Here is a 20015-nt window from a genome sequence, read left to right as displayed (position 1 = left end):
CCATCGTTAGTTATCTATCATTAACACATATGTTTTCTAGAAGGCACTGACTCCTGGAACCAAAGTACAGGTATGTCTAGAAGGCTATGGTTCGAATGTAAACAAAGATCTGAGAATATATGGTTTCAGAATTTCATACATGTGTGGTTTTGTAGTTATTGAATGTTCTTTTGTTTCTGTGTCTGAGTTTCCTGTGCTACAAATGCCGAGAGTAAAGAAATTTAGCCTCAAACGAAAGTTTTGCGGCAACCAGTTCCAAACACTACCGAATAATACACAACAGTTGCTTCAAAAGTCTCCTGCGGAAACTGTATCTATAAGGAGTGCTTCTAGACGTAAACTTTCCATTTTTGAATGTGATAAGAACAAACCTAGTTGTATTGTGAGCAGCAATAATGACGGAAATGTTATTGTGAACCTAAATGTGCTGTCAAGACTTTTGAAGAGTGCTGTGAAATGTAAGTACTGCAATTGTGAAGATAGTATTGACGTTTCTGACGATATTTCAAGCAGGAGGGGTCTTTCAAGTCGGTTAGTGATTGCCTGTAACTCGTGTAAGTTGCAATGTGATACTATGACATCGCCATTAAGTGACAGTTGACATTACAGTGTAAATATTCAGCTTGCTTATGCAATGCAATGTATTGGAAGGGGAAGGAGAGCTGCCCATACTTTTTGTGCAGTGATGGATTTGCCTCCACCTCCACTGAGGTTTGACAGATACAATAAATTAATACATGATGCTTTATGTGGTGTAAGAGAACATTCAATTAAAAGAAGCAGTAGCCTGGTCTGAGAATACAGACATTGTAACAGCATTTTATGGATCTTGGCAGAAGAGAGGTCATATTTCTCTGAATGGGGTTGTAACTGCCACATTTATTGAAATGGTAAGATACTACAAGGGTAAGTCAATTATTATCCGCAAAGTAGTTATAAAATTTTATTGTAATCAAATAGGAAACTTACAAGAACATCAATTTTCGTCATAGTCTCCTTGCGTTTCAACGCACTTGTTCCATCATTGTACAAGGTTCCTGATGCCCTCATAAAAGAAGGTTCTTGGTTGAGCTGCGAGCCAGGAATGCACTGCTTCTTTCACTGCTTTGTCTGAGGCAAATCAAAGGCCCCTTAATGCCTATTTGAGTGGACCAAACAAGTGATAGTCAGAAGGAGGATGATCCATTACTTCAAATTTGAGTTTCTGGAGCATTTCAGCAGTGTGGGCAGCAGTATGCAGAAAAGCATTGTCGTGCATCAACAGAAACCTTTTGACAGCAATCCTTGGTATTTGTTTCGAATTGCAAGCCTTAGCCTGGCAGTAAGTACTGGACCTTGTGCGTCCCCAGAAACTGTAAGCCCAGTTTTCCTGTGGACGGCTGGGTCTTGAATTTTTTCTTGCATGGCGAATTTGGATGTTTCCATTCCATACTCGGCCATTTACTCTCCACTCTTAATAATGGATCCATGTTTCACCATCAGTAATGATCCTGTCTAAGAAGTTGTCCCATTCATTACCATAACAATCCAAATTTTATTTGTAGATGTCCAAGTGTGTTTGTTTATGCAGCTGTATGATTTGTTTTGGGACCCATCTTGCACAAACTTTATGAACCCCAAGTCTATTGTGGATGATTTCGTAGGCAGAACCATGACTAATTTGTAGATGATGTGCCACTTTGTCAATAGTTAATTGTCTGTCTAAGAGAATCATTTCACGTGAATGCTAAATGGTTTCTTCATTTGTGGCAGTAAACGGTCATCCAACTGCATCATTGTGCTTAAAACTTGTACGACTATTTCGAAATTTTTCAATCCATTTGTAGACACTCCACTGTGGCAGAACACTGTTCCCTTACTGTACTGAAAGTCTTCAATGAATTTCGGGCCCTAATACACATTCTGACCACAAGAAACAGATCACTGAATGTTGCTCTTCTTTGGGCAAGTAGACAGCAGAGCAGCCATGATTAACAGCACAGCAGCAATAATGAAACTGACCTAACAGCTTGAAAATTGCTAAGAAAGAACAACAAATAAACAAATCATGTGTCATCGACTTAAAATGAGAGTACTATCAAAATAAACAAAAATATAGCTAAACTGCGGATAATAATTGATTTAACTTCGTAGAGTATGAATGTCTAACAAAGCAATGTCAGGGTTGTTCAAGTAAATTCATTGGCACCCATGTTTGTGTAAAGAAATTTGATGGCCCAAGTGGAAACAGAGAAACGAAAGGAGTTCTAAACATTTTTAGAAGATGAGTGGTCAGTCATGTTGTGAGGTATGTAGGCTACATTAGGGATGGAGACTGTAAAGGTCACACTACTATTGTTAATGACAGACCATATGGGGACACCTGATAGGAAAGCTTGAATGTGTTTGGCATGTACAAAAAAGAATGGGAGTTCAGCTGAGGAAATTATGTAAAGACTTAAGTGGAAAAAAAGTATCAGATGGAAAACACATAGGTGATCCAGGTCGTCTTACAAAAAGTGAAATTGATTCTTTGATACAATATTATGGACTAGCAATAAGGAGAAATATAGGAGATTTGGAGAACATGAGACGAGCTGTTTGGGCAACATGGTTTCACAGAGTGTCAACAGATGAAACCCCACAGCATGGTTTGTGTCCAAAAGAAGATTTGTGGTGCAAGTACTGGTTGAGCAATGCTACAGGCATACAACACACCCACAAGTATTCCTGACCACTTGCTGTAATGGAGGCAATTAGGCGTATATATAGGTATCGGGCAAATAAAAATCTGTATGCATGGTCTCTCTCAGAATGCAAATGAAAGCTTCATCAGCTGTATATAGGAGAGAATACCCAAAACTGTATTTGTTGGTCTGATAGTGCTGAAGATTGGTGTAATGGATGCAATAATAACATTCAATGATGGTGCAATTTCAAGGATCAATAATATGAAGAAATTGAACATCCAGATGGGAAGGAATATGGCTACAGCTCTAACTGCTATTGATAACTAAAGCAGAGATAGCTGCCACCAAGAAGTCAAGAATAAAGAAAAGAATGAACTGAAAGAGAATGGAGGATAAGGAAACAGGACAACTGGAGTATGCAGCTGGAATGTTCTAAATGAGCATGGTGGTAAGTTAATAAATCTGTAAATCTTCTTTTGTGATTTACCGAAGACCTGAACTTTTATCATTCAGGTACACTTTTCTCCTAAATGAATGAATTTAAACTCTCAAAAATGGGTACAGATATTTAGAATGACCTCCTCTATCTCCCTTGCCCACTAGTTCCTGAAGAATTTATAACATGATAATGATTTCGGTGATATTTGAGCTACATTTTTAAATATTTTTGTTGTGGTAAAATAAATTACTTGTCTTTTTCACAGATCATCATCATGGAAGTAAATTGGAGGCATAAAACACTTATGTGAATGTTGGCTGTACTCTGACTCTTCTTCCAAGCTGTGCAGTCAGTTGTTCCAAAGAAAATGATACCACAGTGAAACAGCATTCTGTTTTTTATAGTATTATAAATATTGTTGTCAGTACCAAAGTATAGTAAATATCTCAATGGTTTTTGGGAAATGCATTGACCATTGACCCTAATTGTGTGTAATAATTTTGCACCATCTCTCATTTATAGATCAGTTGCATTATGAGAGTGAAGATAATGCTAAAAATGCAGCCCATACAGGGGTGTGTCCCCCTAAGGCAGCCCATATAACTAGCCACCCCTAGGGAATTCTAAGTTCAGTCTTATGCATGATCTGGCAACACTGCATGGTGCAGAAGTGTATGGGAGAAGGGTTGTCATTATTTGTGAGCTACTGCATAGTTGTGTCTTCTCTTGGTCTATTGGTAAGCATCATGCAGCGTAGACATAAAGTCATGAATTGAAGACCTCTCGATGTCTCATTTTTTTTAAAATCATATTTTGGGTGTGTGCTAAGGTTTCGGCTGATGGAACTTCAAAGATGATTCACTGCATTGTCTAGCCCAGCAGTGATAGGCAAAGCTTTCAGAAACAATTCCACCAAATAACTCATGGCTGTATCAAGATCCTCACCCTAAGGAGTCATCAGCCATAAGCTAATGGGCCATACACCACCTGCCTCCTAACACAAGGCACCATCCAACCAGCCAAAAGTGGCATGGTGCTGTGAGTGTATTATCAACCGTCAGTTTCCTATTTGCATTTCTAGTGTTTTTCTTGCAGTTACATACGGGATTTAACCTGCTTGAGGCTTATGAGTGTTGTTCAAGAATTGTAAAGTAGGAAAGGTCTAGTAGTTGAGACACATTATTCACTACAGGTTTAATACTGGGGTGAAGGTAAAACAGGCAGCTTGGAACCTTTGTATTGTGTGTGGCATGATTCTTTTGGCAAAACACATAGGAAAAGCGGTTTCTTGTTTTAACAAAGATCAGTATGACATGTATGATTTTCCACATTCAAGAAGTCTCAATAATAGACATATGTGGCGAATTGCGGCCATCTAACATCAAGTGACATTTGCATTTTACATCTACATCTACACTACACAGATACTCCACAACCTGCCATACTTTATGTGGCAGAGGGTGCCCTGTACCACTACTAGTCATTTCCCTTCCTGTTCCACTCGCAAATAGAACAAGGGAAAAATGACTGTCTATATGCCTCTGTATGACCCCAAACTTCTTGTACCTTATTTTGTGGTCCTTACGTACAGAGTACGTTGGCAGTAGTAGAATTGTTCAGCAGTCAGTTTCAAATGCCAGTTCTCTAAACTTTCTTAATAGAATTTCTCAAAAAGAACGCCCCCTTCCCTTCAGGGATTCCCACTTGAGTTTCCAAGGCTTCTCCATAACACTTACAAGTTATTTGAAGCTACTGGCAGCAAATATAGCAGCCTGACTCTGAATTGATTTGATGTCTTCCTTCAATTCAGACTGGTACAGATCCCAAACACTTGAACATTACTCAAGACTAGGTCCCACCAGCACCTTACATGTGGTCTCTTTTACAGGTGTGCTATTCTTTCCTAATATTCTCCCAGTAAACTGAAATCATCTGTTTGCTTCCCTGCTACAGTTCTCACATGCCTGTTCTATCTCATATCTCTTTACAACTTTACACCCAGATATTTAAATGACAAGCAGGACACTAGTAATGCTGTATCTGAACATTACAGGTTTGTTCTCCCTAGTCATCTGCATTAACTTACATTTTTCCACATTTAGGGCTAGCTGTCATTCATCACACCAACTAGAAATTTTGTCTAAGTCATTTTGTATCTTCCTACACTTACTCAATTTCAATACCTTGCTGAACACCACATCATCATCAGCAAACAACCACAGACTGCTTCCCCCCCCCCCCCCCCCCCATTTCCCAACAGTGGTCCCGTATTCTTCCCTTGGGCAACTCCTGATGATATCCTCGTCTCTGATGAAGACTTGCTATGGAGGACTACATATTGGGTTCTATTACTTAAAAAGTCCTTGAGCCACACAAATATCTGTGATCTTATTTCAACCTTCAATAATAGTGTGGAATGGGGCACTGTACCAGGTGCTTTCCAGAAATCTAGAAATATGGAATCTGCCTTTTACCCTTCATCCATAGTTCACAGTATATCATGTAAGAAAAGGGCAAGTTGAATTTCAGACAAGTGATGCTTCCTAAAAACGTACTGGTTCATGGACATAAGCTTCGCAGTCTCAAGAGTGTTTAATGTATCCAGACCTCATGATTAATTTTCTTTCAAATATTTCTGTTGTTTCTCCATGCCATGGATGCTTATTATTATATTTTCCATATAGGGCAAAGTATGATGGTCAAATTACAGTGTTTGCATGATTATTCAGTGTGAAAAATTTCTTGAAGGAGAAATTAAAAACTTTGGCTTTCATTTCGTTGTCCATCTGGCAATAGGCAAGGCTTAGAAGTCTGGAGTGGGAGTATTGGACACTCCAACTCAAAGCAACAAAAGTCAATGGAATGACATTGTTGTATTTTTGCTTGGACATCATCAGATCACTTATTGAAAATTCCTATGCAATTTTGTTAGTGGTGATGAGGTACTAAGCCTTTGTGTTAACATCTTAAGAATAAATTAATGGCTGAGCCCTAATAAAAGATATATACCCAAGCAAAAGGCAGTCTAAAGATATTTTCTTGTGCACCACAAACCTATCCCCAGGGGCATTCCTGTAACAGCTGGTATATTTTACCAACAACTAACACTTCTCTTAGTTGCAGTATAATAAAACCAATCTACAAAACTGCATCACATATTGCTACCTGGGAAAAACAAGTGTTTTGATTGATGCAGTAAATCTTCATTTTGAAATTCCAGAGGCACAAAATAATGACACAAAAGTGCATAACGAAACACATCTACATGTGACAGCTACAAGTAGGGTACCATGAATAATAAAAAAAGGAAGTTATTGCTTCTTTCTGATAGCCATGGGCATAATATTCCACAGAAACCAAGTGAAATGAACTTCAGTGTGACATCCTTCATAAAACCTGGTGCACTTGTGTATGAGGTAACAAAAGATTGCAAAAATCTATTTCAATCATTAACAGAAAATTATGTTCTTATCTTAATGGGAGGGTCTAATGATGTGTATAACAACAGTGCAAAGTGGGCTATCAGAGCTACAGGGAAAGCCCTCAACAATCTACCAAATGTAAATGTTATTTTGTTTACCATACCCAATCACTATGATTTAATTTGTTTAAAAATAAACAAAACAGTAATAGGAAGCTACGGAAAGTATCAAAAGCATTTCCAAATGCAACTTTTCTTGCATTGCATGCCTGTGAAAGAACACATCTCACCAAGCATGGCACACTCTCTGCCAGAAAATAAGAGAACACATTAAAAATTTAAATAATGAAAACAATCCTAAAATTATGCTGAGTAAGGAGTTACAAGGACAGACTAAAACATATTCTAATGTTGATATTGTGAAAGAGAAAAATGCTTTGCCAATTGATCAAAAAGTGGAGACCCAATATTCATCTAAAACTGCCTTATCTGCTGAAGTTTTGGTTTTACCACCAGAGGAAACATCGTCTGCAAAAGAATAGCTACCAAGTGCAGGGTCAATATTAATTACAAAATCAACAGCAACAGCACTGAAAACATTAGCGGTAGATCTTCTGACAGCTGCTGGGGCAGCATCTGGACCCAAGGAAAGCAGAAAATGGAACAGGAAGCTCACACAAAACGACCATAACTGCTGGAACCCAGAGGATTTTATGGTGGGATTAGAGGCTGTCACATGATAGAAAGCCATTAGCAAAATGACCTAGCAAACTAACAAAAAACAGGTATGTGACTATCAGAACACATACTGTCACAATGAACTAGAACTGAAGAAATTGACATAACCTACAAATTCCAGTATAGAGACAAATAGCTCCCAGAGGTACAAAGATAGAGGCTAACTGCTCACTTTTCTACAAATTAATGTGTATTGCATTAGAAATAAGCTTTTAGAATTAGAATATTTGTGTAACAATCAGCATGTTGATAATATACTTGTGGCATGTCTGGTGCAGAGTGCCCTGCCCTTGTGACTGTTGCTTCTTAGGACTGTTTTATTCTAGCTTTGACTTTCAGCCTGTAACTTGTTCTATTGCCCTGTTTGTCATTTACCAGTGATTAATAAATGCATATTTGATACTAAGTGTGCGTTATCTCCAACCAATCCTACATGATAACCGCAGTGGTGACCCCAACACCTTCATCACCTCATCGTGAGTTATTTTGTGTTTGTTTTTGTCATTTAAAAACTGTGTGTGCCAGCCCACATTGTTTCTGTCACACTGGATCCACCTCGTGATGGCTGGGTGTTGTGTGCTGTCCTTAGGTTAGTTAGGTTTAAGTAGTTCTAAGTTCCAGGGGACTGATGACCATAGATGTTAAGTCCAATAGTGCTCAGAGCCATTTGAACCATTTGATTTGAACACTGGATCTACCAGTGTATTTCATTGCAAGTGTAACTGGCCCCATTAACTGTGCTTGCGACCACAAGTGGACAAGTGTACCTACTTCGAATTTTTTAAAAGTGCACAATAATTTATGCCCGGCCACCTGACTTTACCCAGCACAACATGGCCACCACCTAGATTGGCAGCGCAACAGCCACAACGTGGACAGCGCATGCCGCCTAACAACAACGTGGACGATCTTCCAGTTAAAGACATTGTGGTTTATCCTTTATCTACATCGTTACCTTTGGGATGATTTGATGTGTTGATGAAGTTCCAGAACTGTGAATCGAACATTTCTATGCTCAGGATAGCACATTCTAATATGCATAGTGTCACAGCACCCCTCTCCCCTTCCTCCCCCCTCATGATGCCTTGGCAATGCCGGTTACATTGACTGAGCTGGCTTCTGTAACCACTGCACCATGACCACCTTCTGCTCACTTTTGTAATGGTGCCGACCATTTCACCCATGCCGGTTACCGAGTCAGCTCCCCCTTTGGCTTCACTGTGACCGCCTCCCGAAAGCTGTTGCAATGGCATGGGACATCAGGCTTGCAGATTGGACGCACCATGCTGACAGTGTGCTGCTTGCGGCCACCGCCCGCTGCAGACTTTGGGTAACGCACCATTCACTGCTACTGCACTTCCGGTGTCGGAGGCATCTGCTCACACTGATCTCCATCTGCTGGTGCTGCCTCAACATGTGTTACCCATCAGGTTTCCTAAGCTACTTGCTTTGCAAAAAGATAAACCAAAGACTTTGGTCACTTTGGTGGACCATCTACTGGACTTCCATGGCATTTTGGATGATGACATCTGTTTTGTCTGCCTGGTGAACCACCTCCATGCTCATATGCACCTCATCAGCAACTTGCTTCTGTCATCGCCTGCCTTCCACAACTATTCAATGGTGAAAGCACTGCTTATCAAGCGCCTTTCTCACCCTCCAGAGGTGGCTAGCCCCACCACATTGCTCACGACAAGCCCCTTGCTCGAGCAGCAACCCAATCAGGAACTGGCCCTGACCCAGTCAGCTGTGGTCCCCCCCTGCACCACACCGCCCTGCCACCCAGCCTACCCACTACACTGGTTCCACACTACTTATGGGGATGCCGCCCGCAACTGCTGCACGCCTTGCACCTACCCAGCGACCTGCTGGTATGTCTAGGCGCCACATCCCACCATGTTCCTTCATGACACCTATCGTCAGACACTGCACCACTCGCTTCAGTGATGTGATGCCTCTATGCCACAGACATGTCAACGGGCATCCACTTTCTCATCAACACTGGCACTGACGTTAGCGTAATCCTGGCCAAGCCCACTGCCAACACACTATCACCTTCTATCCTCACTTTGATTGCCACCAATTGTTCTCCTACTGCGGTCCATGGCTCCATCAAGATGTTGCTTCACCTATCACTGGTCGACACCTACCCTTGGTCCTTCCACTTTACTGATGTGGATGAAGCTGTGATTAGGTTGGATTTTCTACACCATTACAAACTTTCACTAGCCCTGCAGGCCACCACGTTCTGCCACACGTCTGGCTCTACAGTTCTGTGTCCACATGAGTTTAGCATGACTTCACTCTCTGCCTCCTTGACTATACTTTCCATGTGTGCGTCCACGGTCAAGCGCATTACTACATGGCTATCTGACCTGTCGGACATGCGCTGACATATCGACGAATTCCACAGCCTTATCACCTCTACCTCCACTGAGATGTCACATGTGCGGTGTACCATACATCGCCTATCTGCAGACGGGCAATGAGGCGGCCCATCACACCCCTCTAAGGCATCTTCTCATCATTCTGCTCCTGTGTCGAGCATTCCACCACCTGCTGTTGTTTTCTCACCGCCGTGGGCGAATCTACAAGATGCATCTGCATGCTCCACTCCTGCATCGGGTCTTCCATTGTCAACTACAGCTGACAGCCCAACTACGCTGCCCTGGTTTACCAATGTCAGTGAACTGACATTTCCTGCTGATAGCTTCTTCACCCCTACACGAGTATCAGCCATCAGTAATGGCACATGATAGGATTCTCACACCAACGGTCCACCTGTTCATTATAAGGCCAGGTGCCTTAATGTTTCCAGACTTCTGCGCATGAAGGAGATCATTCAGGATCTGTTGGCTTCGGGCATCCTCCGCCCCTCTGATAGCAACATATTCGCCTTGTTTCCAAAAAGGACAACTCCTTACGCATATGTGGAGATCACAGGTTCCTTAATGCTTGCACCATTATCAATAAATACCCCATCCCACATATCCAGGATTTCACGCAATTACTCCATGGTTCTAACTTCTTCTCCATTTTAGATTGTTCCAAAGCTTATCATCAGATCCCTATGCATCCACCGGATATTCTGAAGATGGCCATCATCTCACCCTTTGGCCTATTTGAATACTATTACACGCCTTATGGATTGAAAAATGCTGCACAGACGTGGCAGCATTCATTGATTCCATTTTGCTCCCTCTGCCATTTGCTTATGCTTACTTAGATGATTCATCGATCTTTTCCTCCTCTGCTGAGGAGCATTAAGTTCACTTTGATGAAGTCCGTTTGGCCCTCACTGCCAATGGTGTGGTAATCAACCATGATAAATCGCAACTGTGTTCCACATCAGTTACCTTCCGAGGCCATACCATCTCTGGCAATGGACTCCTACCGACGTGTTCTCGTGCCAAAACCAAACGTGATATTCCTCTCCCAGAGCATTATGTTCAGCTCCATCGTTTTCTGGGTATGGCAAACTTTTACCGCCGCCATGTTCCCCAAGCTGCCTCCGTCCAAATGGCCCTTACTGATGCTCTCTCTGGCAAATGGAGTGGACCAAACCCATGCTCGACACTTTTGGTAACCTTAAAACTGCCCTTGCCAAAGCTGGCACACTTTCCCTCCCTGGCCATGAGGCCCTTGTCTCGATCATGACTGATGCCAGTGACGCAGCTGTGAGCACTGTTTTACAACAGCGCACTACTGACTGCACCCAACACCTCCACTTCTTTTCCAAGAAACTGACTAAGAGCCAGTGCAAGTGGTTACTGTGATGCTGTGACTAAATATTTCTGTAGTGACCTAGAGGGGCGACCTCTTTGATCTATACAGATCACAAACCACTCATGGACGCTACTCATAATCCAGCTAAGGAGCTTCTGCCAAGGTGTTTCCATCATATGGACTACATCTGACAGCACTCTTCCGATGCGTGCTGTATCCGTGGCACAGAGAACATTGTGGTGGACTACCTTTCCTGCATCTGAGTGCTAACCGCAGTGCTGAATCTGGAGGAGCTCACCTGTCCCTATGCAGCAGGCCTGGGCGGATGAGAAGCAGGCTGGTGCACATGAAATGAGGGCAACATGGTGAACGACTAGGTGCAGCAGACACTTGCCCAGAAAGTGGTACGTCACCGGTGGTCTCTGTGGCGGCCAGCAGAGGGCAGTGCGGAAAGTGTGGTGCAACGGAAATGGAAGCATAAAACAATGTAGTGGTAAGAATGGATTAGGGCAAAATTCTGATTCTATCCAGCATGGAAGAAATTGCAATCCTTGCCAGCGTATAGCAGATTGGTACAGAAGTAGCTGGTAGGCCAGTAGGCAAGCTAGCGGCAGCAGTACTGGCAGTGGAAAACAAGTAAGTGAAGTGATCATCACAGCCATGGAATCCTTTTGCTTAACTGGCATAGTACTGGGATACAGAGACATCGGTGTGTTGGATTGTTCAGTTAATGTAGTGTCACATTGCGGCAGCATGGCTTGGCCTTCCTGCCATGGTGGATACACGCAGACAGGTTTTGGCGCTATATTTGGGGCTTGGAAGCGTGAGTAGATGAGGTGCAGCTGAAAATTATACTGCAGGCTGGAACACGAAAATTGTGGTATATGTGATGCACATGAATGGGAAGAAACAAAGCCTCTATCATAATCCATTGTCTATGAGCATTATGACAACGTAACTGCATATACCACTGATGAAAATATGAGAACCACACGAAGTCAGGGTGAGCGATGTGGAACTACTTACAAATAGTAGCATATGACACACTATTTTTGTACATGGAACACAGTATGATATGATCACACATGTGACAGCAAACCAAAACACAACACTGGAATGGGACGAAGAGATTCAGTCTGAACAACTGTCGCCACAATTGCATTCCTGTTGACATACCAATAACAAAGCTGGAGTTTTGTGACGCATTCTTACTCCAGCGAAAGAAAACATTTTGTCTCAGTGAAAAATGTGAATTCCTCCTTAATGGAATTGGCACAAATGTTTCACAAGGATCTATTCTTTGACCCTTCTTCTTCATTGCGGCAATAAATGATTTGCCTAACAAATAGCTCATTCTGTCATATGTTATGCAGGTGATACAACGCTATTTTACCACACACTGGAGAATCTCAGATCTGAATAGAATAACAAAAGAAACTCTTGATACAGCCCTAGAATGGTTTGCAGCTAATAATCTCCTGAGTGATCTCAGTAACGCACAACTCCTAATGGGAATGTCTAAAGAAACAGAAAATACGTCAGTAAAACTCTTAGGTGTTTAAATTGATTCGAAACCCCACTGGAGTGGACCAATGTAAATGTAAATAATGCATATGAAAAAATATCTCGAGTGGCACACCTCATTTTGAAACTAAGGCATTTAGTGAGCTTGGAGTGCCTTAGGGCGTTGGCATGTATGGTTTGATAGCATATTGTACAATTTCAGCAAGATTACAATAAAACTAATTACCATACTTACTATTAATGTAACGTGAGGTTTTATTAAATCATTGCTTTTCCCAGCTAATGATCGTTATTTTTTTAAAGATATCTCCACCTGGGAATGTGTAGCAATTTTTGTCTGTCTCACGCAGTGTAAATGGCACTAAGTTTATTTACAAAAGTAATCACATATAGCCAGCAAAAAAGCAAGTAATCTAAACTAAACAAGAGTAATGATTTTTGGTAATTTTCATTGCTGTTGCATAATTATCTCTTTACTAGTTGCAGATCATTTATATAATTCAGCACCACTGTTATTCAAGGTGGAAACACTTTTCTTTAAGCAAATTTAAAAGTTTTGTCACACAACACTAATGTATTTTTTCCTGTCAAAATATTTCATAAAAGTTGTTATGAAATAACGAGGCTTCATACATCACCAGATAAGAAAGTTTATCATGTAAGATGCTGTTTGCATTCATAGAAGTTCACTATATTCACAGTCTAACTGGAATTTATTACCTCAGAGTAGGTTCTGGGCCACCAATACACAATTATTATTGCAATTATGACCAACAACATTTATCTCTATATAGAAGATCCAGTTAAAACTGCCGCTGCAATATTTCACTAAGATGGCGCCTGACATAAGACATCATTTATCGATTCTGCTTCAAGCCCTGTTTTACTATTAACAAATAATATACCGTATATTAAGGATACAGGGTACTTATAAATGGGGGAAAAATCTAAATTTTTAAGGCTTTATTAAATTCTGTAGTCTTTTCTGATTACATTGATATATACATTACAGGGTTTCCAATGAAAAATGACCTATATACGCCAAATTTTAAAGTTACAGTCATGTATGCCGCCACACCCCCTTTACTTCAGTTACAGAAACCAGTATTACTTCGAAAACAACTGTGAACCTTCTGTTTCCAGCGATTATACGTGTGATACTTTGCATATGTTGATAACAGTGCAGGTTTCTAGTGTCTGTAAATGATTATCTTTGCTAGTATTTACTTTTGTTTCGCTGAAGCAGTTTGTTCATGTGATAAGTGTATATTTGTTGCCCAAGTGGTACATATATTTGTGGAAGTACATATACTTTAGTGTGCAATAAATACGAACTATGCCATGCATCAGGAAATTCAATAATAGGAAATTCCATGGTAATCATTTCACAAACAAAGCAAACCACACTATTGAAAGTAACCTATATATCAGCTCTTCAGGGAAGAAGCTCCCACATAGTACACCTCCCAGTGATTCAAATTTTTGTGTTAACAATGACGCCGTTTGTTGTGGATTTGTTGTTGTTGATGTGGGCATTTTCTCTTCTTTGATAAAGGAAGTGGTGAAATGTAAACAATGTGATGGTGTAGGCTGTCTGGAAATAACTGAACAACAAAGTAGCAGGAAGGGTCTAGCGTCAAAATTAGTTCTGTGTAGATCCTGCAATAAATATATTTTGAAAATGACTTTGAACATTGTGCATAGTTCTTATGAAGTGAATTTGAAGTTAGTGTATGCAATGCATGCAATAGAAAAAGAAAAAAAAGACTGCTCAAACGTTTTGTGGTTTGATGGACTGCCCTCCTACTCCCAATAGGTTTAGCAAGTACTTAAAAATACTTTTAGGTGCCTTGATGGTTGTGTCTAAAGCACCTATGAAACATGCAGTAGAAGAAACTGTAAATGTTATTAGAACTAGGGACATTGCTGTTGCATTTGATGGGAAATGGCAACGTTGAGGACACCTTTCCTTGACTGGTGTTGTAAGTGCTACTTCTCTGGACAATGGAAAAGTTATTGACGTTGATTGCTTATATAACAAGGGGATCCTCCATACAGCAAATCAAGGATTTTGATGCACTTCAAATTTGTTGTAGAGGCACTTATCCTGAGTACCAGGCATCCAGTTTTTTGGTGACGGGCTTTGGTTTTTGAGAAAATCGATTTTCAAGTTCATTGTGTGCTTTGTATACTGTAATGTTACATGCATTGTGAGCAAGTCAGTACAGCACAGTGGTGAAGGTTCACAGCTACTGCGCTGGAAGTACTGTGTTCGAATCCTGTTACCATTATGATTTTTTTATTTGATCCTAATGTTGAAAAACGAGTAGACGAATGAACTGGGAAATACAGAAATGTAGTCATGTCCTGCACGAAATGCGGGAATTTCACGAAACTGGTGTACGAAGAACTTTTGCATTGTGTAATTCTTCCGTACATTGGACAGAAAAAATTTTTTGTACATTGTCGTTACATGGGGAGGGCAAACCGATTCAGCTTCATACAATATTCACTGATGAAAGCAAAGCGAGCACCTACACCCTAAATGTGGTCCCACCAAAGTGCACTCCTTATTGCCAGCCCTGCGACGTTTGTTTTTACCGACAGGTGAAAATCTTCACGAAAATTATCCAAAATGCTCCAGACTTGATGAAAGACAATAGAGAGATCGCTTCTAGAGAAGATTCGATAAAATTACATTCGCTAATCCTACATTAATTCAGCGCACCTAATTTTGAAAGCATGATTAGAAACGCTTGGTTTGCATCGAAATTAGCAGATGAAAGAAAAATCTTTTTGAATGCAAAGGAATTGTGTTTCCCAGTATCGCTCATGAAGAAAGCGTGTGCTTGCAAGACAGTTGCTTTCGTAAGATGTGCATGGTGCTGCGAAAATTTGTGCTTCAGTTGTTTCTATGATAAGTATCACACACAATACTTTTCTGGTGCATCAAGCAGTGTAATATTGTATGACAGAAAAAATTAATAACTGAATATATCTTTATAATTTCGCACACCTTATACTGTTCGTTGATATTCCTTCAAAAATTCCGTCGATTTTGGAAAAAAAATAAAGTACCCAAGCAGGATTCGAACACTGTACATCCAGCACAGGAGCCCTCAATCTTTACCGCTGCACTACACTGACTTGCTCGAAATATATGTATTGTTATGGGTATAGAAAGCACACAATGAACTTAGAAATCGATTTTCTCAAAAACCAAGGCCCGTCGCTAAAAAAAACCGGATAGCCAGGTACAGAGGTCGGTGCCTGTTTATAACGTTAGATATATGAAGTACCCAGGTGATTGGGTCTCTAAAGCTTTCAATAAAATTAATGAGTTCAATGTAATATCTTAATATAATATCATGGAATTTGACCCAGTTATTTTCTGACCCTTTAGTCTGGTAAACCAGACCCTCTGTAGCTAATTAGTTTTTTATGGCATAGATGCTACACTCTTTTAAAATTCGTTTATTTTCCACAGCTTTTGTCATTTGCAGGATGCTTGTGTTTACATATTGATTATGATTTTATTTGATTTATTGATCCATTTTCATCTACAGCTGCACAATGTGCAAGAGATATTTGGATTTTTTGGTTAATATTAGCAGTTCTACATATAATATACCTTTGTACATAATAACACACATTAATATATCAATTAACCTTTGTACATAATAACACACATTAATATATCAATTAATGATGAATACTTAAATAAATGTTGTTACACTATATACGGAGAGATAAAATACAAATGTTCTTCTGAATGAGACTACATTGGGTAAACACACAAAAATTTAGTTTTGTAGGCATTCATTTACTGTGTAAAAGCAGTGATCAACTAAGTACGACTTCAGTTTGGATTTGAAGTGATCAATGTTTTGTATGTGTTTAATGGTATCTGGTAAGGCATTGTATGGTTTGATACTAGGATGCATAGGGCTGTTTTGAAATAACTTCGTGTTTGCACTTTGAACATGTACATCCAATTTTTGTCTTGTATCATAGCTGTTTATTGTGTGATTTTGAGTGATGAGTCGTCTTTTTGTACGTAAGTTTTGCTTTAAATACATTATATTTTCAAGTGTATATATGCAAGGAAGTGGCAAGATCATCCTTTTTTTAAACAATGGTCTACATGATTTGCGATTATCTACTCCTTCCATTATTCTTACAATTTTTTTTTGAATTTTAATGTTTTGATGGATCTCCAAAATTTCCCAAGAACATAATCCCATACCAGAGGCGAGAGTGTACAACTGCATAATATACACACTAAAGGTTGTTGTAGCTGGTACAATTTTTTAATGTACACAGCACAAAACAAGAAGTACTTAATTTTTTGTTCATTTGCTCAATATGTGCTTTCCATTTCAAGTTGTCTTGTAGATGAAGTCCAAGAAATTTGGTATAGGCTGTCTGTCCATATAGCTCTAGACTGGGTGATATCAGATTTTTTGTTTGTGCTGTGTGTATATCCCTAGCTACAGATTTTCCCATGTTTATTATTGAGTCATTGTCATCAAAGTAACATGTTACCTGTCAGTTGCTTCTTTTATGTTTTTTACAAGTGTTTCTTCTGAGTTTCCTGTAATTAGAACACTCATATCATCAGCAAATTAAAATATTTTACTGCTGTCATTGCTTATGTTTAGGTCATTTACATAGAGTAAGAACAGAACAGGACCCATTAATGATCCTTGTGGCACTCCATATTTAAAAGTCAGTAGCTTGGAATTATATTTCCTAATGACATTGTCCCTTCCTTGATCTATTTCCACATATTGTTCCCTGTTGTTAAGATAAGAGCTGAGCCAGTTGTTAGCTGTTCCCCCAATGGCAAGATTTTCTAGCTTGTGTAGCAATTTGTCATGATTTATGGTGTCAAATGCCTTTGACAAATCTAAAAATATGCCCATGGTAAGTTTTTTGTTGTCTAATGCTCTCGGTGCCTCTAATAGAAAGGAGTGAACTGCTGATTCAGTTGAGCAGTTTGCTCTAAATCCATGTTGAGATTCTGACAGAATGCCATTATCCTCTAAGAAGTCTGTTAGCCTCTTATTGAAAAGCCTTTCTAATATTTTTGAGAAAACAGACAGAAGTGCCAGTGATCTGTAGTTGGAAATATTATCTTTGTTTCCTGTCTTGTATAATGGCTTTTCTTTTCCTATTTTCAAACATGAAGGAAAAGTTCCTGTAGCAAAAGATAGGTTACATAGGTGGGTTAAGGGCTCAGTAATCAAGTCCCCACACTTCTTTATAATGAAATCAGGTATATCATCTACACCTGCAGAGTGTTTCATTTTGAGACTTTTTATTGTAACCTGTACTACTTCTACATTTGTTGGGTACAGAAACATTGATCTGCTTGAGACTTTTTTCCCTGTTTCTGTATGCTGTTTCGTATTAGAAGTCTGTTGTAGTAGTTTCTCTATTACATTTATAAAATATTTATTAAACATATTAGCTACTTCCTGTGGGTTATTAATGTTTTCCAAGCCAGCCTTTAATACTATATTATTAACTCTATTTTTGTAAGATTTTGTTTCTTTTTTTACGACTTGCCAGATTGCTTTGGTTCTGTTTGAAGCATCTTCTATGTATTTGTCATTGTCTCGTTTCTTTGCTTTCTTTATTATTTTATTTAAGGTAGATTTATATTTTTTGAAGTAACTATCAAACTCCTGAGTTGTGTTGTAGCTTCTTGCAATGTTGTGAAAATACCGTTTTCTAGCGCAAGATTTCCTTATTCCATTAGTAATCCACTTGTTGGTTTTAGTTGTTTAGGTTGTTTTGCTTTCTAGGGAAAAGCAAGATCAAAATAATATTTAAAAATATTAATGAATGTCTGAAACTTATCAGAAATATTTTCTGTGCTACACACTTACCTCCCATGATTCTTGTTGGAGATAATTCTGGAATGTTTTTACTGCAGTATTACTGAAAGTTGTGCCCATGTCTGTAGTCTTCCTCATATAATTATAGGATGGATTAGTGTTTACACAAAAGCTTATAGCCTGTGCATGATGGTCTACCAGTCCAGCTTTAATTACAACTGATTTATATTTTGTTTTGGAGCTGATTATTATTTGGTCTATGGTAGTATTAGAATGATTCATTTCACATGTAGGGGAGTGGATTGTAATCTCCAAATTATTGGCTGTTAATATGTTCATCAGCTCAGATTTTGAATTGCTTCACTTATTAAAGTCTACATTTAGGTCTCCATATATAAGAACTGTTTTTTGATTTGTTACTACTTTATTTAGTAAAGTATCAAGCTGAGTATTGAATTTTTTTTTGGTGGGTATCTAGAGATCTATATAAACATATTACAATTAACTTGAATGCTGGAATTTCTTTCAAAATCTTTCTCAGTGTTTAAGGATTCAACATTGTGTAAGTTATTGAATTCGATATCTTTCTTTATGTATATGCAGTTCCCTCCACGTGTAAACTGATTTCTACAAGTTTGCGCTGCTACCACATAATCTGTTATTTTCACTGTCTTTAACTCATTTTCTTTCAGCCAGTGTTCAGTTAAGCACAGTATATTAACATATCTGAGTTCACTTTAGCAAGATTTCAAGCTCTCTTACTTTATTCCTAAGTGACTGTATATTCTGATGAAGAAGAGTGACCTGGTGAGATTTTAGGTTTGTTCTGATTGTACTTGGTTGACTACTTACCTTTATTCCTGAACTGAAATTGTGTGAGAAATCTTCATTCTCATCTAGAAGCGTGAGCTGGTTTTTTCCATTGGTCATAAGAAAATGTCCTGATGGTGAAAAAGGGCAATTCTCCATCTCTCTTGTCATTTTACTTGTGTGGTCGATGTTGAGGTGGTTTCTGTTTTTGCTGCAAGGACTACTACTGGAGGTGGTGTTGATAGGTGCACTAGTTATGCTAATTTTGTCTTGAGGCTTTTTGGGAATAAAAAATCTTGTAGATGACATGGTCGCCTTACATTTCTTCTCACTGGAATTGCTGAACTCCCTCCTGTTGCTGCAGTGGTAGTAGTTGATTGTTGGTGTTCACTGATACATGTAAAATTAGATGTCCTTGGTGATACTTTTGAGACTGGATCTGCTGATGTACTTAGTGGGTCTCCTGTAAATACTGCCTCTGGTTTCCAGTGCCCAGTTCTTCTTGTTGTGTCTTGAATATCTTTGGGTGTGGAACTTGCTTTTTTTTGGATTAGATGCTTTTGCCGGTATCACAGCCTGGTTTAGTCGATGGTAGTTTTGTTTCGCTGTGTCTTCTTTGAGTGATGAAGGTGTAGTACAGTTCTTTTTTGCGCCTCCTCGCTTATCTTTGATAACTATCGAGTTGGATAAGTCCGTTTCTGCTGCTGATTCTTCTTGTGTTTTCACTGTCATATTTGCTGAAAGGTCTTCATATTGTATGTATGTTAGAGCCGGTATTTGCAGATTGGCACCTACTGCTAGTTGTCAATGTCTACATAATTTCTCTTTGCCTTCCATTCGCAAGT

This window comes from Schistocerca cancellata, chromosome 5 (genome assembly GCF_023864275.1).
Source record: "Schistocerca cancellata isolate TAMUIC-IGC-003103 chromosome 5, iqSchCanc2.1, whole genome shotgun sequence".
NCBI lineage: Eukaryota > Metazoa > Arthropoda > Insecta > Orthoptera > Acrididae > Schistocerca > Schistocerca cancellata.
This window is presented reverse-complemented; position numbering follows the sequence as displayed.